Below are 15,043 nucleotides of genomic sequence, written 5' to 3' on the forward strand. Positions count from 1 at the left end.
AGCTGAAATTTATTCCTGATTATTATTTGACATGCTTGTCACTTACTGAACATTTTTGAACATCTTGGTTATGGTTCTGTTATAATCTCCACCCGGCACAGCCAGAAGAGGTAAACCTGGCCACCCCTCACCTAGCCCTGGTTCCTCTCTGGGCTTTCTTCCTAGGTTTTGGCTTTCTAGGAGTTTTCCTAGCCACCGTGCTTCTGCACCCATTACTAGCTGTTTGGGTTTTGGCTGGTTTCTACAGCACTTCGGATATTAGCTGATGTGCGAAGGGCTATATATAAATAAATTGATTGATTGATTGAATGGCCTCCATGACTTTCTCTCCATCCTTGAGTACAGGTTCGTCAGATAGGCCTTCAGATAGCCAATGGGGCTTTGCCCTCCGTCATACAGAACCTCTCATGGTTCAAATCTGTCCCAGGTAGAGTGAAAAACAAAAAACGTATCAGAACCCCATACAAATGTGATGGTATCATCAGGCTGGTAGCCAAAGATTGCCACTAACATCCATACAAAACATGCATACAACCACTAAAAACATATTTGGTCAAAAATACCCATCATTCAATGAAATGCAGCTCTCACAATAAAAGCGCGTCTTATAACCATAGAAATATAATTACTCCAATTACTGGTCATTGTGTTTCTCTGCTATCACACTGTAGTGGCATGGCTGGCGTGTCGACCACGAACCGTAGTGGTTGATGCTGTTGATGAGGCGCACTCGACCTGGGGCGTGGTTGCTGGTCATCAGGGCGATGTCAAACAGCTCTTCGCTGTCGGGCTGCCTCAGCCGTCTTCACAGACATCAGAGCCTGCAGGGTGTGCTCAAATGCACTGATAATGCACAGAGCGGACTGGGACAAAATTCAGGCCTGGCATTATCCACACGCTCGTCCCGCCATCCACTCCCACCATCCCTGATACCACCAACCATTGATGCACCCTTAACCTGACCCTACACACAGGCAGTAGTGCTGACATAACATTGGCAGTATAAGTACAGCATTTCTCAACCATTTTCTGTACAGTGATTGCGAAATGGTCTCTTTTTAACCAGCTCATGTTTAAAACAAATATGTAAAAAACACCACGGAACAACTCACCACTATAACTGTGCCTCTTCTCTAACCATTTTTGTTTGTCTCAGCATCTTCGCTGGTGTCACTCTGTGCTGCTTTTGTTCTGTTCTGTCTGCTTAAACATTCCACGTTATAAAAGCCAAGCTAGCAACTTACCTATATTGCTAATTAGTGCCCGTCATATATATGTTCTCCTGAATCAACACATACAGTGGGGAAAAAAAAGTATTTAGTCAGCCACCAATTGTGCAAGTTCTCCCATTAAAAAAGATGAGAGAGGCCTGTAATTTTCATCATAGGTACATGTCAACTATGACAGACAAAATGAGAAAAAAAAAATCCCGAAAGTCACATTGTAGGATTTTTTATGAATTTGTTTGCAAATGATGTTGGAAAATAAGTATTTGGTCAATAACAAAAGTTTCTCAATACTTTGTTATATACCCCTTGTTAGCAATGACACAGGTCAAACGTTTTCTGTGCGTCTTCACAAGGTTTTCACACACTGTTGCTGGTGTTTTGGCCCCATTCCTCCTTGCAGATCTCCTCTAGAGCAGTGATGTTTTGGGGCTGTCGCTGGGCAACCCGGACTTTCAGCTCCCTCCAAAGGGTTTTCTATGGGTTGAGATCTGGAGACTGGCTAGAGCCACTCCAGGACACTGGGAAATGCTTCTTCAGAAGCCACTCCTTCGTTGCCCGGGAGGTGTGTTTGGGATCATTGTCATGCTAAAAGACCCAGCCACGTTTCATATTCAATGCCCTCTGCTGATGGAAGGAGTTTTCACTCAAAATCTCCACGATACCAGCCCCATTCATTCTTTCCCTTTACGGATCAATCGTCCTGGTCCCTTTGCAAAAAAACAGCCCCCAAAGCATGAAGTTTCCACCCCCATGCTTCAAGTAGGTATCGGTGTTCTTTGGATGCAACTCAGCATTCTTTGTCCTCCAAACACGATGAGTTGGGTTTTTACCAAAAAGTTATATTTTGGTTTCATCTGACAATATGACATTCTCCCCAATCCTCTTCTGGATCATCCAAATGCACTCTAGCAAACTTCAGACGGGCCTGGACATGTACTGGCTTAAGCAGGGACACGTTTGGCAATGCAGGATTTGAGTCCCTGGCGGAGTAGTGTGTGACTGTGGTAGGCTTTGTTACTTTGTCCCGTCTCTCTGCAGGTCATTCACTGGTCCCCCGTGTGGTTCTGGGATTTTTGCTCCACGTTCTTGTGATCATTTTGGCTCCCACGGGGTGAGATCTTGCGTGGAGCCCCAGATCGAGGGAGATTATCAGTGGTCTTGTGTGCTCTTCCATTTCCTAATAATTGCTCCCACAGTTGATTTCTTCAATCCAAGCTGCTTACCTATTGCAGATTCAGTCTTCCCAGCCTGGTGCCCAGGTCTACAATTTTGTTTCTGGTGTCCTTCGACGGCTCTTTGGTCTTGACCATAGTGGAGTTTGGAGTGTGACTGTTTGAGGTTGTGGACAGGTGTCTTTTATACTGATAACAAGTTCAAACAGGTGCCGTTAATACAGGTAACAGTGGAGGACAGAGGAGCCTCTTAAAGAAGAAGTTACAGGTCTGTGAGAGCCAGAAATCTTGCTTGTTTGTAGGTGACCAAATACTTATTTTCCACCATAATTTGCAAATAAATTCATTAAAAATCCTACAATGTGATTTTCTGGAAAAAATTTTCTCAATTTGTCTGTCATAGTTGATGTGTACCTATGATGAAAATGACAGGCCTCTCTCATCTTTTTAAGTGGGAGAACTTGCACAATTGGTGGCTGACTAAATACTTTTTTTCCCCACTGTACCTTCAAATGTTATTGGCCGCATAGACATTTTGCAGATGTTATCGTGGGTGTAGCGAAATGATGTTTCTAGCGCCAACAGTGCAGTAGTGATATTAATAATAGCGAACAATACAAAAAAAACACACAAATCCCCTAAATAAAAATAAAGGAATTTAATATAGAGTTATTAGATAGACGGAATATACATATAAAGAAAACGTCCTCTCACTGTCAACTGCGTTTATTTTCAGCAAACTTAACATGTGTAAATATTTGCATGAACATAACAAGAGTCAACAACTGAGACAAACTGAACAAGTTCCACAGACATGTGACTAGCAGAAATGGAATGTGTCCCTGAAAAAAAGGGGGGTCAAAATCAAAAGTAACAGTCAGTATCTGGTGTGGCCACCAGCTGCATTAAGTACTGCGGTGCATCTCCTCCTCATGGACTGCACCAGATTTGCCAGTTCTTGCTGTGAGATGTTACCCCACTCTTCCACAAGGCACTTGCAAGTTCCCGGACATTTCTGAGGTGGCCCTAGCCCTCACCCTCTGATTGATAGATTAATTATTAATGACTAATTATTACACCCTGAAACTGTGTATAATGTGTTAGAAATGTGTGAGTGTAGGACCAGTAAAGGCTATGGCATTGAGCCACTATTTAGCAATGTGAGTAAGAGTTAGGCCAGACAACAAAGACAACTGAGAAACTAAGATAAAGAGGCCTCCCAATTTAGGGAGGGGAGAAACTGTTATGAAAACATGGTGCAGAATATTGTGAGAACGGCAATAACTGAGTAAAGCAGGGAGTAGGATATGTGTGTGTGTGTGTGTGTGTGTGTGTATGCATGTGTGTATGCATGTGTGTGTGTGTGTGAACTGAAGGTCAGTAGAGCAGTTTTAGAGTGGAAAACTACAGCCCGCCTACAGAGGGAAGGGATTTCTTTTGCATGAGTATAAAGATGGACTCTGAAATTGTGATGGCAGAATTCTCAATGAATAAATATCTCTGACAATGCAGACCGGGACTCTGGCCGTTACTTAAATCCCAAAAGACTTACAACCTTTTGGGAGACGCACAGAGACACTAAAATAGTTTGTTAAATAATTCACATAACACCGATCCAACAGGTCCCAGACGTGCCCAATGGGATTGAGATCTGGGCTCTTCGCTGGCAATGGAAGAACACTGACATTCCTGTCTTGCAGGAAATCACGCTACAGAACGAGCAGTATGGCTGGTGGCATTGTCATGCTGGAGGGTCATGTCAGGATGAGCCTGCAGAAAGGGTTACCACATAAGGGGGGATGTCTTCCCTGTAACGCAAGCGTTGAGATTGCCTGCAATGACAACAAGCTCAGTCCGATGATGCTGTGACACACCGCCCCCAGACCATAGCCGGACCCTCCACCTCCAAATTGATCCCGCTCCAGAGTACAGGCCTCGGTGTAACGCTCATTTCTTCGACGATAAACGCGAATCCGACCATCACCCCTGGTGAGAAAAACCGCGACTCGTCAGTGAAGAGCACTTTTGCCAGTCCCGACGGTGGGTTTGTGCCCATAGGCGACGTTGTTGCCGGTGATGTGGTGAGAACCTGCCTTACAACAGGCCTACAAGCCCTCAGTCCAGCCTCTCTCAGCCTATTGCGGAAAGTCTGAGCACTGATGGAGGGATTGTGCGTTCCTGGTGTAACTCGGGCAGTTGTTGTTGCCATCCTGTACCTGTCCCGCAGGGTGTGATGTTCAGATGTACCAATCCTGTGCAGGTGTTGTTACATGTGGTCTGCCACTGCGTGAGACGATCAGCTGTCTGTCCTGTCTCCCTGTAGCGCTGTCTTAGGCGTCTCACAGTACGGACCTTGCAATTTATTGCCCTGGCCACATCTGCAGTCCTCATGCCTCCTTGCAGCATGCCTAAGGCACGTTCACGCAGATGAGCAGGTCAGTAGAAAGGCCTCTTTAGTGTCCTAAGTTTTCATAACTGTGACCTTAATTGCCTACCGTCTGTAAGCTGTTAGTGTCTTAACGACCGTTCCACAGGTGCATGTTCATTAATTGTTTATGGTTCATTGAACAAGCATGGGAAACAGTGTTTAAACCCTTTACAATTGAGATCTGTGAAGTTATTTGGATTTTTTACAAATTATCTTTGAAAGACAGGGTCCTGAAAAAGGGACATTTCTTTTTTGTGCTGAGTTTATATGATGGTGTGTATAGACATAATGGAAAATGTATGAATAGAAAAGGTGTGTACAGCAGTAGTTATATAGGATGAGCCTTGACTAGAATACAGTATACACACAAAGTAGGTAAAACAGTATGTAAATATTATTAAAGTGACCAGTGTTCAATGACTATGTACATGGGGCAGCAGTCTCTAGGTCAATTACTATTACTAGGGCTCCAGGCTAACATTTTCCCCTGGTGTCACTGGTGCTACTAACTTTTACAGTTGTTGGCACCAGCCCCCAAATCTACGAGTAATCATTTTATGAAGTCATTCATAGTGCTTTATTAAGAAGTGTAATAAATAGACAGACTAAGTTGTTTCATCTAACACGTACAAGCAGGAATGCATGACTCAATACATTTAACCTAACCCAGTGATTGTCATGAATTATGGGATGACAATTAAGACTATATTGCTATATTTTACTGTCAAAATAGGACTCAGAATTGTTTTGTTCAATAGAGATACATCTTTATGTGCACCTCGAATATCATTGCTAATTAATTTGGGGGTACAACACGAGGAAGTGGAAACTCAAAACACATTAACTAGATCGATAACTCTAAATATAATACCCACTGCTAGTAGCCATGTATTCAACCAACAGTACATTTTATGTCCTAAAAACATGTTGCAGTTGTAGGCTACTACCCATGAGACCTATCGGCCTATACCCTCGCAATGGCCGGTGTGCATTTCGCCGCGCCCTCCATATCTCAAAGCCATATCAAATATCTTGGTTGTAAAACTATTGAGCTGACTATTGAGAAAGCTGAGGCCCTCCACTCTTCAAACGGGACAAAGAGACTAAACTTCCAAAGCGGTGATTTCCCGCCAATTGCATTTTGAAATGTTAAACGATTAGACCACATTTCTCTCTCAGCGCATGGGGGAAGAGGAGAGTGGCTTGCTCATTACAGCAGCAGGTCCCTGTGAAACAGGCACAGGGGTCAGGTGCTCAGTTTCATTACAGGAATCGTGAGGCTAATGCACTTTACTGTTTGTCCAAATCATGGTTTTAGCTGCCCAAAAAAAGATGACAATGTGGAATGTTCTCCAAGTTTATAAGCAGTGACACCCATCCTTTCAGTTTTTTACAATCCATGATGTTGTCTAACTGATGACAGTGTCAGAACAAGTATCTTTGCTGAAGCCCTGTTTCACTTTGAATATGAGTTTGCGTGACCTCAGCCTGAGAAAAACAGGCTGGCCCATCTTGGCAGGGGGCTGGCCTTGCCCACTGATTAGCTAAAAGGCTCATTATAGATTAGTATAACAGCAATTGTGCAACAATCCACCCAACAGAAATCCACCCAACTATAAATGTTATTACAAGAGGTCTTCCCTCGAGTTAAACATTTGTCATTCAGCTATTGATTCAAACATGGTCTAATGGTCATATAATTTTGACTCCTGTGGCTGCATACCATTATAGTAGAAGAACCAGATTAACCTGCCACAATGGCATCCATGCGTAGATGGTAACAGTGGTAAACAACATTGGCTATTGTAATTCTGAGCAAAAACCTATTCTGGATGCATTACACACATTTCAGCTAGGCCTAAAGACAATGGCAATATTGAGTGAGGTTTCTCCTTCACCTACAATAAGGAATGTATATATAGTTGTAAGGCAATCCCAGCCCATTCATAGACACTAATAACCTTTAGTGCCTGTTGACAATAGTATCTTCTGGCTGGGGAGTTGTTAACAGCCCTGATGCTAGCTCTAAACGTTATGCACGGATCGCTTGCGATGGTACGGCTTTGAAACAAAAGAACGTATATTTCATATCAGCAAGAATTATTATTATTATAAAAAATGTTAAGGTTAAATTCCTAAAACACCTTTATAGGGTTAAGACTCCCCCACATGGACATATTTCCATTTTACAGAGCTTGTTTACAGACAACAGACGGAAGACAGAGTCGACTACCCGTGCTAATTAGCTATCTGCGTCTCCGAGGACGCCACAAAACGTGTTGTCACTGAAAAATACTGTTGGCTGCAACTGTTTTAAAACATTGTACAGCAGAGGGAGGACAGGAAATACCATCCTACTCTAGTGAATTTCAGAAATGTTTCAATAGTGTGTTTTTTTTTAAGTTATCAATTTTAGATACAGTAAATATATTCACATCACCAAATAACTGATTAAAATACTGTTTTGCATTGAAGGACTTTTGTGGGCAGATCTGAAAAAGCCTGTGCGAGCAAGGATGCCTACAAACCTGACTCAGTTACACCAGTTCTGTCAGGAGGAATGGGCCAAAATTCACCCAATTTATTGTGGGAAGCTTGTGGAAGGCTACCCGAAACGTTTGACCCAAGTTAAACTATTTAAAGGCAATGCTACCAAATACTAATTGAGTCTATGTAAACTTCTCTACTATTATTCTGTCATTTCACATTTTTAAAATAAAGTGCTGATCCTAACTGACCTAAAACAGGGAATTTTTACTAGGATTAAATGTCAGGAATTGTGAAAAACGGAGTTTAAATATATTTGGCTAAGGTGTATGTAAAACTTCCGACTTCAACTGTACCTGTTGTGTTGATGTTTAGGATGAGGTGGGTGTAATTCTTTGTGTGCTCTAGGGCAACAGTGTCTAGATAGAATTTGTATTTGTTGTCTTGGCTACTGGACCTTTTTTGGAACACCATTATTTTTGTCTTACTGAGATTCACTGCTGCTTTAGGCCCTCTTTGGTTGGGGACAGAAGTACCAGATCATCTGCAAACAGTAGACATTTGATTTCTGAGTCCAGTTTGTCAATAATGGTGTATACGTGGTTTGTCGTACAGTATTTTGGTAAGAAGACAATTTTACATTTTCTCAGGACATTGATTCCACTGAGGAAATGTTAGAGTCTGCTGTTGATGATACTGCAGAGGATTCTTCAGAGATTGCTGCTAACGCATATTCTACAGAAATTATTGGGGTCAAATTTATGGGTTGGAGTGATCAAGCCTTGGTTCCAAATATTAGGGAAGATGCCAGAGCTGAGGGTAATATTGAAGAGTTTAAGAATAGCCAACTTGAATTTGTGGTCCATATATTTTATCATTTTGTTTAGGACACCATCAACACCACAGCCCTTTTTGGGTTGGGGGGTTTTGTTTGTCTTCTCTCGCATCTAAGAATTTGGAGATAGGTGGGTTCTGGTAGTCTTTAATAACTTATTCTAAGTTTAGTAAATGATCATGTATATGTTTTTGCACTTGGTTCTTTGTTATATGGCCAAAAGGTTGGAGAAGTGGTTTATCAATACATCTTCATATTGGATAGATAGCTCTTCATGTTGTTGTTTGTTTAGTGTGTTCCAATTTTCCCAGAAGTGATTTGATTCTATGGATTCTTCAATCACAATGAGCTGTTTTCTGTCATGCTGGTCCTTCTTTTTCTTAGTGTATTTCTGTATTGTTTTAGTGTTTCACCATAGTGAAGGCGTAAGCTAAAGTTTTCTGGTTCTCTGTGTTTTTGGTTGGATAGGTTTCTCAATTTCTTTATTAGGTTTTTACATTCTTCATCAAACCATTTCTCATTGTTGTTAGTTGTCTTAGGTTTTCTGCCGGAATTTTAATTTAATATGTCAGCTGATAGGTCAAATATATTGTTCAGGCTTCCTACTGTTCCTAAGTTTACACCTTCACTATTGAAGGAAAACATTTTGTCTAGGAGGGATTGGATGTGTTGTTGGCCAATAGTTTTTTGGTAGGTTTCTACACTACCCTCCTTCCATCTATAGCATTTCTTAATAGTATGCAGTTCGTTCAGCTTCGATGCCTCATGGTTGATTATTGCTCCATTCAAGTAGATTATGATTTTGCTGTGATCTGATAGGGGTGTCGGTGGGCTGACTGTGAATGCTCCGAGAGACTCTGGGTTGAGGTTGGTGATAAAGTAGTCTACAGTACTACTGCCAAGAGATGGGTTATAGGTATACCTATCGTAGGAGTCCCCTCGAAGCCTACCATTGACTATGTACATACCCAGTGTGAGACAGAGCTGCAGGAGTTGTGACCCGTTTTGTTGGTTATGTTGACGTAGTTGTGTCTAGGGGACATATGGGGAGGGGTGCTGTCACCTCCAGGTAGGTCTTTGTCCCCCTGTGTGCTGAGGGTGTCAGGTTCTTGTCCAGTTCTAGCATTTAGGTCACCACAGACTAGAACAGTGGCTTGCGAAAGTATTCACCCCCCTTGGCATTTTTCCTATTTTGTTGCCTTACAACCTGGAATTAAAATGGATTTTTGGGGGGTTTGTATAATTTGATTTACATAATATGTCTACCACTTTGAAGATGCAAAATATTTTTTTTGGGTGAAACAAACAAGAAATAAGACAAAAAAACACAACACTTGAGTGTGCATAACTATTCACCCCCCCCAAAGTGAATACTTTGTAGAGCCACCTTTTGCAGCAATTACAGCTGCAAGTCTCTTGGGGTATGTCTCTATAAGCTTGGCACATCTAGCCACTGGGATTTTTGCCCATTCTTCAGGGCAAATCTGCTCCAGCTCCTTCAAGTTGGATGGGTTCCGCTGGTGTACAGCAATCTTTATACCACAGATTCTCAATTGGATTGAGGTCTGGGCTTTGACTAGGCCATTCTAAGACATTTAAATGTTTCCCCCTTAAACCACTCAAGTGTTGCTTTAGCAGTATGCTTAGGGTCATTGTCCTGCTGGAAGGTGAACCTCCGTCCCAGTCTCAAATCTCTGGAAGACTGAAACAGGTTTCCCTCAAGAATTTCCCTGTATTTAGTGCCATCCATCATTCCTTCAATTCTGACCAGTTTCCCAGTCCCTGCCGATGAAAAATATCCCCACAGCATGATGCTGCCACCACCATGCTTCACTGTGGGGATGGTGTTTTCGGGGTGATGAGAGGTGTTGGGTTTGCACCATACATACCGTTTTCCTTGATGGCCAAAAGCTCAATTTTAGTCTCATCTGACCAGAGTACCTTCTTCCATATGTTTGGGGAGTCTCCCACATGCCTTTTGGCAAACACCAAACGTGTTTGCTTATTTTTTTCTTTAAGCAATGGCTTTTTTCTGGCCACTCTTCCATAAAGCCCAGCTCTGTGGAGGTACGGCTTAAAGTGGTCCTATGGACAGATACCCCAATCTCCACTGTGGAGCTTTGCAGCTCCTCCAGGGTTATCTTTGGTCTCTTTGTTGCCTCTCTGATTAATGCCCTCCTTGCCTGGTCCATGAGTTTTGGTGGCGGCCCTCTCTTGGCAGGTTTGTTGTGGTGCCATATCCTTTCCATTTTTTAATAATGGATTTAATGGTGCTCCGTGGGATGTTCAAAGTTTCTGATATTTTTTTATAACCCAACCCTGATCTGTACTTCTCCACAACTTTGTCCCTGACCTGTTTGGAGAGCTCCTTGGTCTTCATGGTGCCGCTTGCTTGGTGGTGCCCCTTGCTTAGTGGTTTTGCAGACTCTGGGGCCTTTCAGAACAGGTGTATATATACACTGAAATCATGTGACAGATCATGTGACACTTAGATTGCACACAGGTGGACTTTATTTAACTAATTATGTGACTTCTGAAGGTAATTGGTTGCACCAGATCTTATTTAGGGGCTTCATAGCAAAGTTATTTTATTCATTTCACTTCACCAATTTGGACTATTTTGTGTATGTCCATTACATGAAATCCAAATAAAAAATCCATTTAAATTACAGGCTGTAATTCAACAAAATAGGAAAAACGCCAAGGGGGTTAAATACTTTTGCAAGGCACTGTACATGTCCCTGGGCCTGGAAATGATTGATCTCCCCCTCTAGGATGGAGAAGCTGTCTTCATTAAAGTATGGGGATTCTAGTGGGGGGATATAGGTACCACACAGGAGGACATTTATCTCTGTTGAGATCATTTCCTTTTTGAATTTCTAGCCAAATGTAAAATGTTCCTGTTTTTATTTATTTTTATAGAGTGAGTTATACCAAATTAGCATACCCCCTGAGTCCCTTCCCTGTTTTACTCTGGTAGTTTGGTGGATGGGACTACCAGCTCTCTGTAACCTAGAGGGCAACCAGTGGGTCCATCACCTCTATACCATGTTTCTTGTAGGATGACAATGTCTGTATTTCTGATTTATTTGGTAAAGTCCAGGTTCCTGATCTTTAGGCCAAAGGCAGATGACCTCAGGCCTTGGATACTCCAGGACGAGATAGTGAAGGATTTGTGTTCCATAAAGTGTCCAATGTTGTTAGTCGTGTGTTTTGGCCTCAGACCAGTAAGTGTGAGCAGAGCCTGCTGAGCATCTGATACATTCCATTATCTTGGGCTAGTGTAGCGTGGGGGGTTGGGCCTGTTTGCCTGCTCACGGCCTGGGCGTATGTGTGACTTTTTATGTTGAGGTCCTCTTTCTGCGGGAGTGGGGGGCGTGGGGTGGGCAGGAGGGGCATAGGTCTGATCTGAGGGGGGCCTATATGGGATGTGGGCATGGTTGGTTTGGGGGGTATTGATTGGTTGGGGTGGGGGGTTTGGATGTGGGGGGGATCCCGCAGGTCTGTGGCTGGGTGACCCTAGTTGGTCCTCAGACAGAAGGTCTAAGGTCTCTCTCTCTCTCTGTCTGTCTGTCCTAATGACCACTCCACCACAGGCTGGTGTTATTTGGGAGCCAAACATTCTGAGCAACAAATATTGTGTGATAGATAAGATAAATCTCCAACCCTGAGACACAAAAGCAATCATCCTCACAACTGTATCCTCACACTCAAGAGCAGTTAATGATAATATTTTGTCAGCGAATTAATAGGAGATATGGGAACACTACTAGGACACTTTCCCTCTCATCTCTAGGGCTAAGTCATTATTTTTTCAGGTATGTGCCAAGTGCCAACCGCTTACTTTATTGAGATGTAAAACTGGGTAGGCTTATGCACAACATGCATAAGCCTACCCATGTCCACGTTCCACCTGTTGACGTGGCTTGCTGCCTACTGGCTTCGGCATTACCGGTACATTGATCTCTAACTTCAGCACCATGGACAGCTCCGTATATTTGTATTATGCATGGCCTACTACCTACATGACATAGGAAATACACTGAAATGTAAATTTAATTAGAATGCTTTTACTAACACTCACCACAGCTGCTTAAATCGCCTTTATAATAGGCTAATGCAACTCTTTGATCGCATTTGCAGACCAAGGCAAGATGAATTCATGACAGTAATTAAGTAGATTGGGGAAGCATTCAAAACAGAATTGCCTCTATATAACAATAATCACTCTGATTTTTCAGTAAAATTGGCCTACTGTAGCCTACCTTTTTAACCAACTTGTGCGCTCATGGCCATTCGTGAAATAGTCACATTATGGTCATTTTGAACAGATCACCGCCGCTTGTGTCAAATAATAGTTTTACAAATTCTTCTCAAATTAGCCTATATGATGAAATTCATTGCTTCCATACTACAATAAAAATAACATAAAAAGCTACTGCTTTAAATACAAAGATCAGCTTATTTCAACATATACAAAGGAATCCGTTGACAATGTCTATGTCATATCAATACAATAAAGAGTAAATTATTCCATATCATTGCTGTGTTGTGGCCGGGCTGTTTTAAGACTACTTGTTGCAGCAGATGAGGCATTCTTTTTAGCGAACCAATTTCTAATATCCATTTTGACCACGATGAACAAACAAGTTAAGGTAGCCTACTCTTGAACATGACATTCCGAACGATCACGAGGCTGTTTACATAACGCTCCACCCACTATTCATTTGAATCAGCAAAAAGAGACATGTGCTTCATGATGCATTTATGATAGGTCTAAAACCCTGTCAGTCTTAATTACTTGAGCCATATTTAATTTAACAATAAAAAATAGAGGTAATTGAAACTTTAAATGGGCCAAATATCATATCATATCATAGCATGTTATAGCAACAACAACAAAAACATTAGTCATGCAAAATTTCATTCAACCATGTATTTTATTTACACAGGCAAGGAGGTATGGTAGGGCGAGCATGGCTCCCTAAGGCCCGCCCACAACGCCAGGCCTGCAGTAAAGTAATATATTTAAATATATGCACTATAATTGCATTTGATATTATGTTTATGAAATAGATAAATGAAATATATTTTTTTATATATTTGGGAAATATATGTATAAATAATACAGCCATCTGTATAGTATGTAACATAGAGAAATGAACAAGCGATGGACTTGTAAAGGATGCCAGAAAACATATCAAAGCTATGTGAACATACAGAGTCTTTTAATAACTTTTTATGCTTTTTTTGTCTTTTAAAATACTGAAATATCAAATGATCCCTCCTGGAAAATGACCTGTGAGACAAAAATAAATAGCTTAAACATCACTGCTACTTCAGCCAGGTGTTGCTGTAAAGTAAAGCTAACTCAATTAATACATTGCGGAAGGATTGTTCAGTGTCAAACCTCAATAGGGTAGAGTGCCTTGGGCAAGTTTCTGCCTTTAAACATCGAATGGCACAGCCATTGGTGCCATGAGTGTTGTGTGCTGGGCAGGGAGCGATCCAGGTCCCTGGTATGGAGGCGTTGTGGTGATCCCACCAGGGTTCAATAGCTTGGGATACCTGCCCCCTAGACCTGCTGTTAGAAGGAAAGGTGTTAGCAGGAGATCATCAGAGAGGGCTATCATTGGCTGGTATAGTCTTGGAGTTAAACCTCATGTAGTCTAAAGCACTATTCACCTGCTTTCATGGAGTAAGGATTCACTCCTTTGGGGAGACTAGAGTTCCCTAGATACATCCCCATCGGGGGAGGAGGTGGAACAAGCTTATTCTGGAAAACATATCAACAAATTTGCAAATGTATTAGTAACATTCTTAAAGTTGAAATACAATGGTCATCCACTGCTTTACTGACGTGAATTAAAGTGAATACCTCAGCCTTGGGCATGGGACTTGTGTCAACCCATCAATGTGAATCAAGCCACTGAGAAATAGATGAATCCACTAGAGTGTCTCTATAGAATATACATAACAGGTTACTTACAGAACTAGGCTTGTCATCTGGTATCGTTGTCATCTGAGGAACCTCTTTCTTTCACTGAAGAACCAGCTGAGCCAGCCTCCACTGTTTGGTGTTTTCTGTACTGGGGGTGCTGGGGGCTGAGGTTCAGCCGCCAGCCATCTGCCAGTCTGGCTCTGAGGGTTGGCCTCGGAGTGTTCCGGCTTGGTGATGGTCATTAAAGCAGGATCCGCCACATATCTACTCCGGATATCTGTGTGGGAGAAGTCTGAGTGGGAGAAGTCAAGCCACTCTGCTCATCACAGTACAGAACAATCACTAGCTGACAGTGTGTCTTGAAATGATACTTTGTTACAACCCAAACACAACCAGACTACAGGCACATGGATTCCTAGAGTTAAATCTGTTTCACGTAGACATTTAGACAACACACTCATAAGATAAGGCTTTTCTTATTACCTTTTCTCCTGGCATAGAAATGTCCACAATGTGGAGCATTCACTCCAGCATCCCAGGATCCCACTATGGGGATGATGGGAGGTGAAGGTGGTCCATGCCATTCCATCTGTTCCATTCCATTGGTTTGTGTTGGGATGATGCCTTGTTGGAATGATTGGTTCTCGTTGGGATCCTCCCTCTGGATGATGCCTGTCGGGAGGATCCCCTCCCTCTGCACAGGGATGATGTTTGTCGGTTGGATCCCCTCCTTTCAGGTACCACAGGCATGTCATCAAGGAGCTATCCAGTGCAGGTGGAGTATAGGAGTTCAAAGACATTAGAATTACCATTATCATTCCAGCCATCATCATTAATCATCATGATTACACATGACTCATCCTACTCTTGCTGAGACTAATCTACTACCTGAGAGAGGGCACTCTGCAACTCAATAAACTTCCCCTGCATGGAATTCAGCTGCCCCTGCAT

General features: G+C 42.3%; 1 long non-coding RNA gene across 2 annotated transcripts; it reads right to left on the bottom strand.

Annotated features, from left to right (window-relative positions):
* Nucleotides 1–13,392: 13,392 nt before the first annotated feature.
* LOC121552637 lies at nt 13,393–14,817 on the bottom strand. Of its 2 annotated transcripts, none has more exons than XR_006660932.1 (5): nt 14,576–14,817; nt 14,141–14,369; nt 13,837–13,927; nt 13,562–13,735; nt 13,393–13,450 (listed from the first exon to the last, which is right to left on the bottom strand). It is a non-coding gene; the product is annotated as an uncharacterized LOC121552637 (long non-coding RNA). The 2 variants fall into 2 exon arrangements; XR_006660931.1 differs by having other exon boundaries at nt 14,141–14,384.
* Between the last annotated feature and the right edge of the window lie 226 nt (nt 14,818–15,043).

This window comes from Coregonus clupeaformis, unplaced genomic scaffold (genome assembly GCF_020615455.1).
Source record: "Coregonus clupeaformis isolate EN_2021a unplaced genomic scaffold, ASM2061545v1 scaf3799, whole genome shotgun sequence".
Taxonomy (NCBI): Eukaryota; Metazoa; Chordata; class Actinopteri; order Salmoniformes; family Salmonidae; genus Coregonus; species Coregonus clupeaformis.